Genomic DNA, 14,057 nt, shown 5'->3' on the forward strand with positions numbered 1-14,057 from the left:
TCGAATCCGTGACCTCAATTTTGTATTCGATCAGGTCAGTAACACCAAGAGTATCAGAGAACACCTCGGGAAACGACTGACACAATTTGCGAATACTATCAGCCTGCTCCTCAGGTAGATGTCTAAGGTCTAACAACATCTCATCCTGGGTAGGCGAAATAGAAGAACATAATGCAGAATTACACTTTAATAAAGGGATGTTAAAATTAGAGGCAAATTTGAAAGTGCAAGACCTACTCTGAAGATCGAGCACAAGACCAGTGTGAGAAATAAAGTCCGCTCCCAATATAATGGGACAAGACAAGAGCTTGGCCACAAACAATTTAACTTTCCATGTGAATTTAAAAATACGAATTTTGATATATAAGGAACCGAGAATTTCTAATGGGGATGAATTAGCCGAAACATATTGAACAGGAGATGAGACATAGTCAGGTAGTTTACAAACAGATTTCAATTTAGAATACCATTCAGCCGAAATAATCGAACAAACACTGCCTGAATCTAAGAGAGCTGTTATAGGCTCGTTATTTAACTCGATCTTAAGAAAAGGAACCGGTGCGGGGGAATCCGCCGCAATCCTAAGACACTCTTTGGGACCTTCAAAAGATAAATTTGAAAATTGCTCGTTCCCTGAATTTACAACCTGTTTACCAGGGGCTGAGTCTCGGGAAGATGGATTAGTCGACTCAGCCGAAGCCACTAGTCACTTTTTATTATTGGCATAGGTAGAATTTGCACCAGAAGTTGAGCAGGAGGGGGTGCTATTCGAGTTTGGGCAATTCTTGGCGATATGTGAGAAAGCCCCACATTTAAAACAGCCTTGTGCTGAACCAGCTCCATTATTTGCCCTACTAGTTTTGACCAATGGACATTTATTGCGAAGATGGTCAGGCGACCCGCAAGCATAACATTTACGGGGTGTGACTGGTCGGCGAGGTGGAGGCCGAGTATTACTAAACGAAGGAGGGGGTTCTTTTGCCACACGCAAAGAATCAGCGTACCTAACTCCTTCCGCTGAGACGGCCAACGCTTCAAGTTCAGAGAAAGTTTGCGGGCACGCCGCGAAACACAAATATGACCTATAAGATGGTGAAATGCCTTCTACAATAGCCTGTACAATCTGGTCCTCAGGGAAGTGCAGAGCAAACACCCTAGTATAAAACTTAATGTCCTGTATGAAATCAGCCAAGTTCTCATCCAAGCGCTGTACACGATAATAGTACTTCTGAATAAGGGAGGACCTGGCCCTAGCCGGGATGAAGTTAGCTAGCAAGTGGGCATGGAAATCCTCAATAGATGATTGCTCGGCAATGGCTCTTACGATTTTATCTGAGAGAATACCAATAGCATACGGATAGATAATTTGCAAAATTTGACATGGAGAAAGAGAAAACACAAGTGCATGATCCTGAAATTCAACCAGAAATCTTAAAAATGAAATTACTTCACTGGTGGTATTAACCGAAAACTTAGAGATACCTCTTAGCAACATTGCCAATGGATGAGGCAAGCTGCTAAACCCGGGTGACATAGTAGGTAAAGGTTTCAAAGGCAAGGAAGTTAATTCCGAACGGATGTTACTCAACGATGCACGGCGTTCAGATTCGTTGTCCAATGGGGTAGAGATAGTTTGAGCAGCAACGGTTATCCTATTAACTTCTCCCTTATGAGGCTCTTCCTCGCTACCTACATTCACTGTGGTGGGTAGATCGCTTTTGGAGGAACCTCCCCTGTTAACAATTGAGTGACCTTGCTAGATAATTCAGACATATTTTCAAGCAGCGTACTAGCTTCCTTCTTCTGAACGTCATTCAACTTTAGAGACAATAGATCGTTAACTCTATTTGAAAAATGAAACAGCCTAGCTTGCACACGCTTAATTTGATTAGGAGAAGGATCATTTTCATCAAAAAACTAACTACAGAAGCTAGCCCAGTAATATTCTCCGTGATCGTGGAAAGAGAGTCGTCAATTTCTTTCTCTCCCAAATTGGGGATGGAAATGGGCAAATCTAGGGACTCTCTAAGCTTGTTTGTGTCTACTGCAACCGTGCCTCCAGATTGTACATTTCTAATAGTCAATTCATAGATCAACTCCTCCTTGCGCAAATAGTTAAGATGGAGAACATCGCGAGGGCCGGGCATGGTGACAGAACAATTTTGAAAAACTCAAAAGATTCCAGCAACTGGGAAAATAGTTAGAGTTCGGAACAAAACAATGTTTAGCCGTCAAAGGGGCTAAATTGAGACCCATTCAACCACGCTCTGCTACCACTTGTTACGGAGATATCCGTGGTAGTTATGCGTGAAAGAAGGTGCGGGCGTGAACGGGTCTCAAACTACGGAATCAAAGTTAATGTAAAATTTAACAAGGTTATATTTTCTTTTCAAAAACAAGAAATAACAAGCATGGCAGGTACAAAGTAGCAAATCAAAAGGGTAGTTACAATATTTACAGAATTTGGGCTTCGCGCCCTGACTTTACACTGCTTGGGCAATCAGCTCAGTTTTACCCCAAACACAAGTTTCAACAGAGGGGCAGAAAACCCCATTCATGCCTAGGAGCCCTTGCTCCAAATTGCACTGAAAAGCCTCCACGAGGCGTACAACACTCAATTTTCAAAAGAGCCACTCGCTCTCAAATTTAAGCCTCTCCCAGGCCACACCAAACTCCACCTTCAAGTTGTCCTCAACGGACATAAACACAGGGGTAAAATACCCAATCTACTGAGGTCTATTAAATGAAAAGCAGGTTAATTAAATGACCTCTAAAATAACAATTTGAGAGGAGGCGAACTTGCACTCCTAATACACTTTGATTAAGACCTACTTGGCACTAGTCCGTTAATACAAGGGCTAATCCCATACTAAAGAGGTGACTTAAGAAGAGAACAATTTGTTTTACGTTATCGAAGAATAGGTTGAGAAAAATAAGTTCACCTCAAAACAATATGAGTGGGAGCTCGAGAGGGTTAGCACTCTCTATCCCAGTATGTAGCTTTAAAAGAGAATAAATGAAAAGAGTAGTTACATTTAGGAAACGGTTACATGGTGGAAAGCTTAGAACCCGCCCCGAGAGTTAAACTGCTGAGCTAGCAAAGAAAGAAGTTATTAATCGGCCATTACCTTGTTGTTGACCGCTGCCGAGGAAAGAGGCGCTTCCCGCCTCCTGCTATGTACTTAATACACTGAAAGATGGAACAGAAGTGGCCCGGAGACCCTAAAATCAGCAGTTCATATCCTCTCGCAGAAGTTTCTAGGCATTAGGGGAATGAAAACACCCTCCCGCACATTCTTTATTGGCTAGGGTACAGAAACATATCCAAGTAGGGGGAAGATACATCGGATTGGTCGAGAAAAAACTCAAAGAAATTCGGGATTGGATAAATCTAAAACAAGGGGAAAAAGAGGGGTATACAGCCAACTTAAACAATAACAGAAGGAAATTTAGCAAAGAACAAACATTTGAAATAAAAATTTCTCCAACAAAATTGTTCTTTCACTGCGCACTAGGTTGCACTATTGTTGATCTTCAGTAGTGTCCTCTAGAAGAGAAAGTTCACACTTCTTACTTCAAGCGAAACAAAAACACATCAAAAATGACACAGTTCAAAAACTCAAAGTTTTCCATGTGGTGACATCTTCAGAGAAAGTAGAGAATTAATAGCGTAGATAAAGTTCAGACTTCCTCCAACAGAGGAGTTTCAACTGGCGCACATTTTGAATTAGCGGTGTGGAGGTGTACCGCCCGGTACAATAATAATAATAATAATAATAATAATAATAATAATAATAATAATAATAATAATAATAATAATAATAATAATAATGTCCGTCTCTCTGGTGTAGTGGTTAGTACGATTAGTTGCCACCCCCAGAGGCCCGGGTTCGATTCCCGGCTCTGCCACGAAATTTCAAAAGTGGTACGAGGGCTGGAACGGGGTACACTCAGCCTCGGGAGGTCAACTGAGTAGAGGGGCGTTCGATTCCCTCCTCAGCCATCCTGCAAGTGGTTTTCCGTGGTTTCCCACTTCTCCTCCAGGCAAATACCGGGATGGTACCTAACTTAAGGCCACGGCCGCTTCCTTCCCTCTTCCTTGTCTATCCCTTCCAAACTTCTCATCCCCCCCACAAGGCCCCTACTCAACATAACAGGTGAGGCCGCCTGGGCGAGATATTGTTCAACCTTCCCAGTTGTATCCCCCGACCCAGAGTCTGAAGCTCCAGGACACTGTCCTTGAGACGGTAGAGATGGGATCCCTCGCTGAGTCCGAGGGAAAAACCGACCCGCGATGATAACCAGATAAAGAAGAAGAAGAAGAAGAAGAAGAAGGGCCTACTTAGCAATCAAGAAATACGATTAAACCAAAGCTAAGCTTCTAGTTTTACGTGACTGTTGATATCGGGAAAATAATCACGGTACCTCAAATATTACGTGGAATCCGAACCGCAGGAACGATATTTTCCATTTCATAAGTTCCACATGCATTGGCCGGGATTCGAACGGCGCCCGGCTTGGTGAGAAGCCAGCAGTCACGCCATTCAGCTGTCAGGCCCACAAACGCGATTTTTTTTTTTTGCTAGGGGCTTTACGTCGCGCCGACACAGATAGGTCTTATGGCGACGATGGGATAGGAAAGTCCTAGGAGTTGGAAGGAAGCGGCCGTGGCCTTAATTAAGGTACAGCCCCAGCATTTGCCTGGTGTGAAAATGGGAAACCACGGAAAACCATTTTCAGGGCTGCCGATAGTGGGATTTGAACCTACTATCTCCTGGATGCAAGCTCACAGCCGCGCGCCTCTACGCGCACGGCCAACTCGCCCGGTAAACGCGATTATAAGAGAGCAATTATTATATCTGAAAAGGTCTGAAGAGCTTAAATATTTTTAACATGCAGATGATGAAATTAGACTAAGTTATGGTTTCCTTCTGGGAATTGTAAACTTGTTAAAGTCTGGAAAAGAACAACGGGGTAAATGGTTGTAAGTTAGGCACGATGAGAGGACATAGAATGAAAATAAAAATCCGCAGCCTGTTTTCTGTCAATCGACCGGGTCAGGAATGGAACGAATGAAGCCCCATCTAGCGGCGAGGATAAGAATTGTGCCGTAAAGCCTATTTAGTTTATGAATAAAATATCACGAGCCCCAAAAGTCACTCTCGTACAGCAAAGACGGCCGGAAACAGAGCTTTATAAGGATAATTTGCTCCGTGAACCCATTTCCTTCTTGGAAAATTTTGTAGATTGCAACTGCAAAATCACTGCATTAACCTTATTACAAAGAGATGTCGAGTTAATGCACTCATCATAGTCTGGCTCCTTGGCTGAATGGTCAACGCAGTGCTCTTCGGTTCATAGGGTCCCGGGTTCGATTTCCGGTCGGGTCGGATATTGTAACCTAAATGGTTAATTCCCTCGGCTCCGGGACTGTTTGCATTCGGGAGATACTGTAGTGGTTCCGAACCCTACTGTCGGCAGCCCTGAATATGTTTTTTCGTGGTTTCCCATTTTTACACCAGGCAAACTCTGGGGCTGTATCTTAATTAAGGCCACGGCCGCTTCCCTCCCACTTCTAGGCCTTTCCTATCCCATCGTCACCATAAGACCTGTCTGTGTGTCGATGCGACACAAAGCAGATCGCATATATATATATATATATATATATATATAGGGAGACATTTCTTTTACGAGCTAGTTGGCTACGTGTTTTGGTCGGTTTATGCAAGCTTATACTCGGGGGATGGTGGGTTCGAACCCACATCGGCTACCCTGAAGATGAGTTTACAGTTTTCACGTAAGGTAAATGATGGGACTGTGCGTTCATTGGGGCTACGACCATTTCTGTCCAGTCCTAGCTCTTCTCCAGTCCATCGTCATAGTAATCCTGCTTATGTTCGTACGAATTTAAACCACAAACAAAAATGAAAGAAAAAATCTCTGTTTCGAAAGTTGTTAGAAAAGCCAATCAGTATTAAAGTAATTTTGTTTCTTATTTACAAAGCTGAGAAATTTCGTCTAATACGTGTTGCTCATAAAGAAATGTAGGTCTATGACCAGTGATACAGTGTGTACTTTATCATTATTTGTACAATGTAACAGTTTAACACGTTTGAATTTACAAACCGCATATCCCGTTGAAATAACAAACGATGACAATTTAATCCATGCTCTGGAACTTCATTAGAACTATGTGCTGTAAATTACATTTTAATTTAAAATAAGTTAATATAAAACAATTCCATAATAATCATACCTGCGTAGAGTTAAAATAATTTCCAAACGAAATTACTAAACTGCCTATGTAGTCAGCTAAGACCATTATCATTAGGCTACTGTATTTGTATCATGAGTAACCTATAGGCCTAATTACTCATATTAATGAGGGACTGATGTGCATATTTAGGCCTATTCTACATCCAAGAAGAACATTGATCCCTTACATCTTAATTGTTCTTCTTCTTTTCTTCTTGCTGGTCATTTCTTAATTACTAAGGGTCGGTGCTACATGTGGAATTTACCCTGTTTTACGAACAGATGCCCTCCTGACGCCAACCCTATGCACTATAGTGCGTTTCCGTGGTGGTTGTTGGTGGTTGGTTGTGTGTAAGTTATATGAAAAAGTGTGTAATCATATGAACACAAATGCCTAGTCCCCGAACCAGAGGAGCTAACCAGACGCGGTTAAATCCCAAGGCCCGATTGGGAATGGGATCCAGAACGTTGTGAACCGAATCCCGTTACGATGACCACGGAGCTAAGGAGCCAGACATCTGAACTGTCCACCAACTTCAATTTCAAAGTCCTAAGATGACATTGTTTGCTAGCCAGTCGACATCATTTTAGTCTTGGAGATGTTTGTTATCGTATCATACTGTTTTCATTGTGTTTATCTTCAGGATTCAAGGTGGATCTCTTTGATTAGGGTCTACAAGTAATCGACGCAACCTATAGTGCGAATTAATTCGTCGACATAATCCAAACAACACACTGCATTTTCACTCACCTGACTGTGGGGCTCAGACAGTAAAGAGCAGACTTTCTGAGCCCAAGGTGGCAAGATTTGATCCTGGTTCTCTTCGGTGGTCTATCGTTTCGGTAGATTTACCGGCCGTGAAACAAGTTTTACAGAAAAAGAGATTCTGGCACTTCGGCATATCCGAAAACCATAGAAGGGGTTAGTGGGACGCAAAATCAATAATAAACTTATTACCAAGCATTTAAGTGAACTGAATTCCATTTCCTATTTTACTTACTGTTGATTCATTTTAGGAATCTGCATTCTTTCGCTGTTTGACTCGTGTGGTCCCATGTTGCGTACAATCTGGTAGCCGTATCAATATTTGTTATTAGACGATATTTTACGAACGCTAAGCAAACGATGTTATTGATTGTGAAGTCCCAAGCCCCTTTCATTTAAACAGCAAATACGACAACAACAACAACAACAACAACAAAACAACGATTATTACGATAAGAGCTACAACAAAGATTTCTTTCTCGAACAGTTAACAATTTGAGGGCATTTCTTTGAAAACATTCAAAAACATGTATTAAGTTGTGCAACGTCTTGGTCAGGCCAAAACTGGAATACGTGAGCGTGGTTTGGAGCCCTAGGTGCAAAATGCATGTAGGCCTATATCAACTTGAGAAATATTTACATTTTAAAAGAACATCTCAGTATCCTCAAATTGTTTCGTACAACGAGTTTTTGTTAAATATAAAATGGAAAGTTTAGAGGATCGAAAGCAGAAAGATGCGACAAAGTTAATATACATATTAACAAATTCGAAAATTTTTAATCCTGAGTTCCCTTAGCTCCTGAATTTCGATGTGTTTCGCCCAAATTAGAGGTTTCATTTAACGTCTTCAAATAAAAATGCTAAATCAAAATTCACCACTTTACAGACTATGCAGTAGCCTATCTATAACAGTGCATCTTGGAAAAATAATGCTCGTGATTTCAGTACCAACGTACAATATTTTTAAAAGGGAGCAAGAAAGGCTATGTAATTGAATCCATAGTCAGAATGGAGCAGCACACGTGCCAGCCCTTATATTCCCGTTAATGTTCTAATAAGCAATGTATGCTTCTTGTTCTTTAATATTATTTTCTTGTGTTTCCAAATGTTAATGCTGTAGACTGTATACTGTGTTATTAATTGTTATTAATTGTGATACATTTATTTATGCAGTTAAACTTTGTGCTTATGCAATGCAGAATGTCTAGAAAGTCGTCCAGTTTTCCAGTAAAAAGGAATAGATTAAGATTAGTTTAGAATAGATTTAAATTAGGCTAGATAATATTAAGTAATAATTATTTGTAATTTATCTGTGTATCACAAATAATGCTTCTGTAATTGGGATGAAAATCCTGTAGCAAGCAATAAATTAAATTAAATTAAATATCCGTATGGAATGCAAACAATTTGAATTTGTTTTCATAAAGATGACTAAAAATCTGGACACAGGGAAAAAGGTAGATAAAAAAGAAACCTCGTGAAAGAGTGAAAGGAGGAAGGCAAGAGCCCTGGATACATTTTTAGATAGGTCTATGGTAACTTCTTTGAATATCTTCGAAAGAAAAGTTATTGGCAAGAGGGGAATAGAATCCTATTTATTTTGATTACAGTGGAACATCGATATCCCGAATCACCTCGGGAGCTAAATTTTATTTCGAGTTTCCGAAATTTTGAGATATATAGAATACCGTTTTTAAGGATGTATAGCTCATAATAGCATGCATCATAATGTATCTACGGGCTTATACTAAATACGCCTACATTATTTTTAACAATAAGGTCTATTTAAAATATACAAACAAACTCTATTTTACGGCATCACTTTAATTATAACCCTTATTATAGTAACTTTTTAGAAGAACGGATACAGTAGGCTACATGCAGTAGTGAAACAAAAAAATACACCTCGGTTAACACTTTTGGAAAAAATCCGCTAGTCTCCTCTATTTGTTACTGTCAAACTTTCCTCCCTTCACGTTGAAACATCTCGTCAATACCACGCAGGCGACATTCGTAAATGTAGCTTGCCGTCCGCGAATTCGGGGGTTGCTTTCTTACGTGACCGGTAACTAATTCACATCCGAGAAACAGTGAGACTTCGCCGATTTTCTGATCGTTAGAAGTTTTAGTTTTTCGGTTCCCGTCATATCAGCTCCTAGCATCACTGTAAACCTTTCTTTACTTGTTAATTGTTCCTCACACACCACAAATGCCGACTGTATTTTTACTAGTTTAACGTCGCACTAACACATCGAAGGGCTAGGATTGGGAAGGTAGTGGTTGTGGTCTTAATTAAGGTAGGCCCCTACAGCCCCGGTTTTGCCTGGTGTGAAAATGGGAAACTACGGAAAGCAATCTTCAAGGCTGCCGACGGTGGGATTCAAATCCTCTATCTCCCGAATGCAAGCTCATAGCTGCGGAACCCTAACCGTTCGGTTTTTATTTCGAAATATTGGCCACCTGAATGATCTGAGTCTCTTAGGTAGACGTTATGTTAGAGCTAAAGCGAACAGCTCAAGTCAGATCTCTGTGTTTGCACCGACAAGGGTTAGGCCCTAACGTTTAGAGCATGAGCTAATGAAGAGCATTTCAGAATTTCGTTTCAAATTGGGAATATAAGTTTCAGATGGAATGGAGCGTTATCTCGATGTATTCTACTTAAGGTAATAATCACCACCACTAGCCTATTGGCCTAAAGTTATTGATTAGAACAGAAGAATACATATAATATTTTGTTAAAATCAAAATCGACCTTATACTCAGGTTTTGGTTAATAGTCCCTACTACGTGCAAACGCTTAGGTGAACACCACATTTAAAATTCAATATTGAATGAGTTTTCACTTGTAATTTATTTGTAAGCCTATAACTTAAGTCCTACCCATGCGCTATTTTATTAATCTTAAATAATACAAATGTGAATTTGCATACTTCGTCATAATAGGCGATTATGGGAAGTGTAAATGAACTTACATAAATAATAGATAATTAGAAGCCAAGAGTGAAAGATTTGTTTGTGTTTGAATTTGACGTGGCTGAATGGTCAGTCAACTGGCCTTCGGTTAACAAGGCCCCAGGTTCGAATCGTGGCCGGGCTGGAAATTTTAACTGACAATGAGTGTGCTTGATTCCTCTGGCTCGGGGACTGGTTGTTTGTATTCATTTTGATACAATTTATTCACCTACATACAGCACACCATAGGCTAATATCAACCACCACATAGTGCATAGGGCATCCAGCTGTAAAACTGCACCAAGTCTACATTAAGTGACGACCGCAGTAAATTGGGAAAAGGTCAGAAATAAGAGGAATAAAGGATATGTTTGTAAATACTAGTAAGAGTTCGAAATTAAAATAACTAATAAATATTTAAAGAATAACAAAATCATATTATTGTTCAATAGTTTACTTGTGAAGTCAAAGGTGAGGAGAGACAAGCAGGGGCTAAATACAATTATAATGAGCTTATTTCTCACAGAAACAAATGTATATTCGTCAACTTTAAATATACCAGATTTCGTAAGCAGTTGAAGATCCCCGAAAAGAACTGTGGGCAACAGTTTTAGTGATCAGAAATATGCCATTTCTTATATACCTATAGCCTGTTGCAAACTAATTTAAGAAATTCGTAGTTGTTTGGGTGAATGATCACAGCTGGATTTGGTAACTGTGAGTTTGCTTTTGAGACATACGGTGCCTTAGGCCACTACAGTCTGACAAGCAGGGAAATAATTTTGTTTACATGCAGATGTGCTGCGGCGAAATGACGCAAAAGTAATTTTTATTCTCTCGATAGAAAACAACCACATAATCTTTCGTAGTAGGCCTACTTATTGGTGATCCAACCATCCCTGGATGAAAACTTAACAGATAGAACTTAACAATTCGCCTAACTGACCATGTTTTCATACGGGAGAAAGATACATTGCCGTTCTAGGATAATACAGAATCATTTGGGACGATGCGTTCAACCCACTTATTACCCACTGGCACGATCAGATCAACTCCAATTCAATGGTTGCCCGTACTAAGCCATATTCCTCCACCCCACCTCCGTAGAAGCATTGCTCTGATGAATAAATACAATAAGATCCAGAATAATCAAAGATTGCCCATTCATGAGGATATCCCCCACCTACATATAGACAGACGGCGGAGAACCTTGTAGCCAGTCATTTCAATCTGACTGAGAGATGGTCTAATGAATGGAGACAATTTGCTTCAGCAGAATCCTTAAATATGCCATGCATTGCACAGAAGGTACCTGGCTTTGAACAACCGCGGAAAGTATGGTCCAAGTTAAACCGGATCCGGACTAACCATGGTGTGTGTGCAGATCTTCTGTATAAATGGAAGAAAAAGTCGTCATCCTGCTGCGACTGTGGTGCTGAGAGGCAAACTGTGAAGCACATCACACAAGAATGCCCACTGAGACGTTTCAGTGGAGAAACAAGTGAATTTTTTCTGGCGACACCACAGGGGATTACCTATGTATTTTTTTGCTTTACGTCGCACCGACACAGATAGGTCTTATGGCGACGATTGGACAGGGAAGGGCTAGGAGTGGGAAGGATGCGGCCGTGGCCTTAATTAAGGTACAGCCCCAGCATTTGCCTGGTGTGAAAATGGGAAACCACGGAAAACCATTTTCAGGGCTGCCGACAGTGGGATTCGAACCTACTATCTCCCGAATACTGGATACTGGCCGCACTTAAGCGACTGCAGCTATCGAGCTCGGTACCTATGTAAATAATGTAGATATAGGCTAAACCTGTAATTTATTGTACTGTTCATGTATATGCCATACGATAAATAAATAAATAAATAATAAATTACCCAAAGGCGCATTTCTTTTTCGAAACGTTGCTGTCTTTTACGTCATTTCTTTTCGAAATGAAATAAACTAATATTTCGTGAAATTACCGTTTTCCTTTCACTCAAATCGGTCCTATCCACATAGTTGCGCAAAGTTTACAGAGAGACCAGAATGTCGGTGTGTACAAAAGTCATATAGACTAAAAAAGAAACATTTGAACCAATTTCAAACAGTGTCTTACTATGTTGCCGGCCCCGTGGTGTAGGGGTAGCGTGCCTACCTCTTACCCTGAGGACTCGGGTTCGATATCCGGCCAGGTCAGGGATATTTACCTGGATCAGAGGGCTGGTTCGAGGTCCACTCAGCCTCCGTGATTACAGTTGAGTCTATTTGACGGTGAAATAGCGGCTCCACTCTAGAAAGCCAAGAATAACGGCCGAGAGGATTCGTTGTGCTGACAGCACGCTACCTCATAATCTGCAGGTCTTCGGGCTGAGCAGTGGTCACTTGGTAGACCAAAGCCCTTCAGGGCTGTAGTGCCATGGGGTTAGATTAGGTCTTGCTATGTTATAGGATTTCATCAGTGAAGATGCTTCTAACTTGATAGTACTTAATAAAAGGATTTCTAGTTTTTAACTACCGTATTTATGTCAGGTAGAATGAGGATGATGAAGGAGAAGGTTGGGGATAAAGATCTGGACTATGCTCAGCTCATCAGCCTACGTACAAAGCTAGGTTGGAAATATGTTTCAAAAATTTGCTGCAGACTACCTCACGGAATTGTCACAATTCTACAAACCCTGTTTCACCTAAAAGTAATTTACAGTTCCTGAGATAGGCCCTACTGTTTTAAAATATAGGCCTAGTCATATTGACTACTTTCTCACACGACGTAGCCTACAGTAGACCCGTTACAGTTCGGAAAATGTACCCAAAATATATTTTATCTGTAGCCTCAGTCATTGTTTCCCAAAATCCAGAATATGAAAATATGTCTAATCTTTCCTCATCTAACTGTCAGTATCAACTTGTGAAAATTTGATACTTTGACAATACGGGCTCTAATATGAAGTTTATAACGTACAATAACTGTCAGTAGTCTATTAGCATCACCTTACCTCAATTCTTTTCCGAATTCTCTAAACTTACTAGCGGTGTCCTCTATTGTCTATTTCGATACTAAACTCACATTTTCAATCTCTCAATACCTCAGCATAGGCTCAAATTTCAAAATTAGATAGTTTGTAGACTAAGAGCATCTTTCTAGGCCCTACCTTGCTTTTAAAACATTAAGCGTAGACCATATGAGTCTATTAGCAATTATTTTATTAATTTCAGTGTATTTATGTGTTTCGTCAATTATTTGTATCACTTTGCTCTGATTCCCTCCCCTCTTGATAATTATTACTTACAGATAATTTCAATGGATGCTGAGAGTAAACTTTAAAACCAGATATCAGCTGGTCTGTGTGGTTTAGACTGTAGAATGGAGATTTTTTGAGCCCAAGTTGACGTGTTCAATTCCGGCTCAGTTCTGTGGTATTTGAAGGCCAGACTCGTGTCGGTATATTCATCGGCACGTAAAAGAACTCTTGTGGGACGAAAGTCCTGCACCTCGACGACTCCAAAATTCGTAAAAGTACTTAGAGTGACATAATACTATCTGCCGTACTGACACCTTGACGTTGTGGTTACTCACTAGGCCTATATGCGGTAAGTAGATTAATTTAATTAACACCTTGAGTATCTACGCCTATAAAGGCGTCTTATGTTTCTGCTGTAACATGGCGTGAGATGAGGGCTTCGTTTTTGAGTTATTCATTGCTGGGTACGCTTCGCCCTTCCAACTGACACGCAGCTGATATCCATATCTGCGGTTACTTAGCGTTTCTCATGCAGCTGTTAGAATTTTGTTGAGGTCTTGCAGGCAGCGTGCGGAGCCTGTTGCTCGCACAGGCGCGGCGGAAAGGGGCGGGACCTACAACGGACGGGGTGTGGCTACTACAACAGACATATGCTGTGGTGCGAGGCCGCGCCCCTCAGGCTTTAGGGAGGGGTAGTCACACGACCAGCTGGGTCAGCATGTGGACAGCCCTCTCACCTCATGGGACTAGCATGACACATGCTACCGCCCGTACTTACAACTCAGACGTTCTGTCCTTATCAGGGAATAGAACGTAATATTAGGTTCAAAAGTAATATCTAGTCTACATATTCTA

At 40.8% G+C, this 14,057-nt stretch overlaps 1 protein-coding gene across 1 annotated transcript in view; it reads left to right on the forward strand.

Moving 5' to 3' along the window:
- The window catches only part of LOC136866310 (paired box protein Pax-6), a 653,040-nt gene that overhangs the window by 124,331 nt on the left and 514,652 nt on the right, over positions 1-14,057 (forward strand). The window lies entirely within an intron of this gene.

This window comes from Anabrus simplex, chromosome 3 (assembly GCF_040414725.1).
Source record: "Anabrus simplex isolate iqAnaSimp1 chromosome 3, ASM4041472v1, whole genome shotgun sequence".
In the NCBI taxonomy this organism is placed as follows: Eukaryota; Metazoa; Arthropoda; class Insecta; order Orthoptera; family Tettigoniidae; genus Anabrus; species Anabrus simplex.